The sequence below is a fragment of the Stigmatopora nigra genome, unplaced genomic scaffold (genome assembly GCF_051989575.1).
Source record: "Stigmatopora nigra isolate UIUO_SnigA unplaced genomic scaffold, RoL_Snig_1.1 HiC_scaffold_277, whole genome shotgun sequence".
Lineage (NCBI taxonomy): Eukaryota > Metazoa > Chordata > Actinopteri > Syngnathiformes > Syngnathidae > Stigmatopora > Stigmatopora nigra.
In genome coordinates this window covers 5,001-10,000 of record NW_027551730.1, presented here as the reverse complement: position 1 = coordinate 10,000, position 5,000 = coordinate 5,001, and the positions used below count along the sequence as shown (strand labels likewise).

Genomic DNA, 5,000 nt, shown 5'->3' with positions numbered 1-5,000 from the left:
CATAAAAGCCGCGGTTCGATCGATTGAGATTCGGGGAGGAGATCCTTTTATTTCATTTTTTTCGGTTATCGCCCTGCCGACGCGGGTGTCCGCGCACCACGCGCCGGCGCCTTCGGTCCGTGTTGTTTTTGCCTCGGATCCAGTCCATTTTGCGGAGGGACACTCACGGGTCGGTGGTTACTATCCAAATGACCGCCTCGTGACCGCGGACTGTGAGGTCTTTGTGGATCTCAACGACATGCCTCGCTCACATATGCATGTTCCCCGAAATCTCGCTCTCTCGACCACTTCTCTGTACGGGCATGGACGAGCCCCGTATCTGGCTTTACTTAGGGGGTCGGGGTGCGTGCTGGCATAACACTTTCCCGATCTTGCATCCCCAGTCGCGGGCCACGCCGCGGAACGGTGCCGCCCCTCACCGCCGCGGTCGGGCCCGATTGAATGTCAGGCGACGCTCAGACAGACGTGGCCCCGGGAGGGACCCGGGGCCGCGAGTTGCGTTCAAAGTGTCGATGATCAATGTGTCCTGCAATTCACATTAATTCTCGCAGCTAGCTGCGTTCTTCATCGACGCACGAGCCGAGTGATCCACCGCTGAGAGTTGTCTACAGGTGCCTCCCGACATCTCCAGGCGGCCGCCCGGGTCAGCCCCCCGCTGCCCGGCCACCCATGTAGAGCAGTGATGCCCGGAGACACCTTTCAAGATCGCAACACCTGAGTTGGCAAAGCAATCGGAAGGTCTATTGCTCCCAAGGCGGGCACGGTTTATCCACCCCTGATTTGGCTGAGTTAGGCGGTGGGGCCTAGGGTCGATCAAGAGCTCCCCCCATCCTAGGTTCATCCCGACTTGGGTAAAGTGGGGCCCAAGGGGTGAGCGTTGAGATGTCGCCGAAGGCCAGGTAATGGGACCGGTGATCCGGCGTAACTACTGTCCTCGGAGGAATGCGGTGACGTAGCACCGTGAGTCACCCGCGGCTCCTCAAGGAAGCGGCTCTGAGGCTTTTCCCACGGCTCCCGAACCCCAGAACACTCCGAGCGTAGCACAAGACCGGGCCGGGTGGCAACCCATATACCCCCGTTTTGTTGGCACGCGCCAGACGAGCAAAAGCGGAACCGGGTACCTTGTCCGTGGTGGTCGCCGTAATGGATCCGGGCTCGACCACCGTCCATCGAATCGATCTTCCCGAACCTTCATCGCATCAGAGACGGGCAACGTGCACCCCTTTACGTTGACTATAGCGGTTACAGTAAACTGTAACCATTCCGGCCTCGGCGGTGCGGGACCATTGTTTCTCGGGCCCCGACACGTCTATAAGTGCCATCTACATGAGCCTTCGAAAGTCCGGTCCGGGCGAGAGGGAGGGATTCGGCGCCCGACTACCCTAAGAGGCGGAACGCCGCTGCCGGAGACTAGCCCGGGGACGCACGCGCGGACTGCCATGCCCGTGCTCTTGCGCGTCAACCCAGAGAGAGAATCGACAGGGACGGATACCTCCGGGGCCGGCCCTAGGCCCAACCCCCTCTCGTTATGCCTCACGTCAATACGTGCGATCGCCCTGTACCTTGTCACGCGATCGATTCGGTTATTTGCCAACCTTCCTTCACTCCTTCCTTTCGTGGCAGGGAGACGTGCACAGTGCATCTACCGATAGCCGCAAGCAGCCCGGTGACACGACGAGAAAACTGTGGAACGGCCGGCGGCACCTGCGTGCAACCGTAACAAACCGAGAAGAAGCACAGTTTCTCGTGACGGGGGTTTTTCGCAAAACAAAACAAAGAACTCCCGACACCTCCAGGCGATGACGTAACCCGTGAGTCACCCGCGGCTCCTCAAGTGAAGCGGCTCTGAGGCTTTTCCCACGGGCCTGAACCACCCAGAGGCACCAAAGAGGTCGTAGAGATTGTGTACTCCATCCCCCTAGAATAGGCACTTATCTCACAAGCCCGGCGATGCCAACCCGAACCAACAAGGAAAGTCAGGGCCCTTTTACGGCGCAACTTTTTGTGGCGCTCGATTTGTCAAGGCGGGGTAAATCGAGTCTTTAAACCAGCGTACAACCACCAGAGGCCTTCATAGTGGCGTACAGGTACCGGGCACCTGACTCCCTTCTTATTACCGGAATAATCCCACACGGGAAGCTTTTTTGTCGCAGACTGTGGAGGGGTTCCCAACCTGGTCCCAACATGATCTGTTTTCATTTTCATTCACGCATCGGTTCTTTACGTGATTTCCAAGCATTTCATCTCGTAACACATGTCCACCATCATTAACACATGTCCGTTACCGTCACATCACATCTTGCCCTGTACTATCGGCTCTTTTCTGGCCCTGTGGCTCCATATGTCCGGTGCTTCACCAAGTACCATGTCTCATTTTTGTTGTCCTCCAAGAATCGGCTTTGTCCCAAAGGCTATGGTATTTGGCATCTCGTTATATTTCCTCCGGCAATGCTCGGCTGGTGGTTAGGTTTCCATGTGTGCCCTCCGTCCACATGCGCCCTTTTTGGGAAAAAAACCGGACTATGGCAGGTCTTTAGTTCAGGTTTGTATCCCACCCCGTGGCTTAGGGATTCTCGTCAACCATCGGTGTCATTGGCAAAATTTTAGAACTCTCCATATTCGTCAGTATTGTCCTCATTTCCATCGATGAACTCATGGTCATTTCGTTTCCATTTTGTCCTCTTTTGTCCTCCACATGAACTCGAATGGTGAAATCGTTGCCTTTTTCCCTTGAACTCTTTTTTCTCGCCCGAACCGACACGAGGGTTTCATGCTTGGGTCGACGGTGCAGATCCCCACCGGGCGGATGCAGATAAGGTGACGATGGTCAGTCCTGACGCGGAGGGGCCTTGGACGAGTGGGGTCTACCACCCGCAGTACCTTAGCCTCCGGCCAATCACCGTCGCACGCACCAGTCCTCACCGTTATCCAGTTTCGAACGCACTCTCTTCTCTCGGCGTCTCGCCGACCCAGCTATCCCAAACCGACGCGCGGTTGTGTGGAACGTGAACGAGACGACCGCTGAACAAACTCAGCCGGGCGGATGCAGAGACAGTGACGATGGTCAGTCCTGACGCGGAGGGGCCTTGGACGAGTGGGGTCTACCACCCGCAGTACTTAGCCTCCGGCCAATCACCGGTCGCACGCACCGTGTCCTCACCGTTATCCGTGACCTCGAATGAGTCAGACGCATCGCTCTTGTTGTCACGGCTCTCCAATTGGCCAGAGCGAGACGAAACGCGCTCGCGGGGGACCGTCCGGTGCAGTGACAGCACGATGGTCAGCCTGACGCGGAGGGGCTTGGACGAGTGGGGTCTACACCCGCAGTACCTAGCCTCCGTCAATCGCCGATCGCACGCGCCAGAAACCTCTCCGTTGTTCAGTCACGAGCTCGCACGAGCCATCCCTCCACACGACTATACCCTGCCGACAGAAGACACGGGCGAGACGACCGCCACATTACATACTCCGCCACATTACATACTAGGCCGAGGCGGATGCAGATAAAGTGACGATGGTCAGTCCTGACGCGGAGGGGCCTTGGACGAGTGGGGTCTACCACCCGCAGTACCTTAGCCTCCGGCCAATCACCGGTCGCACGCACTATGTCCTCACCGTTATCCCGGCTTTCGTTATGCTGCGCACGTTCAGTTCCACTGCCCCCGTTGTCTTTAGCGTGACGTGGTCATACGTGCCAAGCCGCACCCACGCGACCGAGGCGGATGCAGATAAAGTACGATGGTCAGTCCTGACGCGGAGGGGCCTTGGACGAGTGGGGTCTACCACCCGCAGTACCTTAGCCTCCGGCCAATCACCGGTCGCACGCACTATGTCCTCACCGTTATCCCGGCTTTGCAAGCACTATACCCTGGCCCGTCTTGTCGCACTGCTCTTTAAGAGAGCGAGACGACCGCACGGACCGTGACCGTCCGGTTGCAGTGACAGCGACGATGGTCAGCCCTGACGCGGAGGGGCCTTGGACGAGTGGGGTCCACCACCCGCAGTACCTTAGCCTCCGGCCAATCGCCGATCGCACGCGCCAGAAACCTCTCCGTTGTTCGGTACACGGCTCGAACAGCCGCCCCTCACACTTTCACTATACCTCTTTGACCGAGAACGCCCACTCGCACGCACGAGCCCCGGAGCGGATGCAGTGACAGTGACGATGGTCAGCCCTGACGCGGAGGGGCCTTGGACGAGTGGGGTCCACCACCCGCAGTACCTTAGCCTCCGGTCAATCGCCGGTCGCACGCACCAGAAACCTCACCGTTATCGCCGGGAACACGGCACGCGCGAGCCGTCCCCACGCGGTCGCCAATCGGGGTTTGCGCTGTGCCCTCTTCAGCACCCCGTGGCTTTCGAGTTCATTTCGAGTAACGGTGAACGCTGTGCCCCATCAGCGACCCGTACTCCTTTCATTTTTTTTTCACCACCGGCGACCGCTGTGCCCCAGCAGCGGACCCGTAGAGTTCATTTCTCCGACGGCGACGCTGTTGCCCAAGCAGCGACCCGTAATTTCTTCCATCGGCGACGCTGTTGCCCAAGCAGCGACCCGTACCTAGGGGTGACCGCTGTGCCCCAGCAGCGGACCCCGTGACCATATTTTTGAGTTCATCCAACGGCGAAGCTGTTGCCCAAGCAGCGACCCGTATTTTCTCCAATGGTGAAGCTGTTGCCCAAGCAGCGACACCTCATTTCATTTCCACAACGGCGAAGCTGTTGCCCAAGCAGCGACCCGTGTTTCATTTCTCCGACGGCGAAGCTGTTGCCCAAGCAGCGACCCGTCACTTGGATGAGTTCTTTCTTTTGACACCAGATTCATTCGTATTCAGCCAGGGGTTAATAAGGATTTTTACCATCAATTCATGCCGTGCCATGTATGCCGTTAGCGGATGGGAATCAGATCCGCTGGCGGGCTTGCTACCTTTTGTTAACCATCCATGCCGTCGGCGGTGTAGGAAAAAGCCCCGCCATCATTATAGGTTTGCCATTTTCACGCC

At 58.0% G+C, this 5,000-nt stretch overlaps 1 non-coding gene across 1 annotated transcript; it reads right to left on the bottom strand.

The window, feature by feature from the left end:
• Positions 1-449: 449 nt before the first annotated feature.
• On the bottom strand, positions 450-603 carry LOC144193235 (5.8S ribosomal RNA). Its single transcript, XR_013325690.1, has one exon. It is a non-coding gene; the product is annotated as a 5.8S ribosomal RNA (ribosomal RNA).
• Between the last annotated feature and the right edge of the window lie 4,397 nt (positions 604-5,000).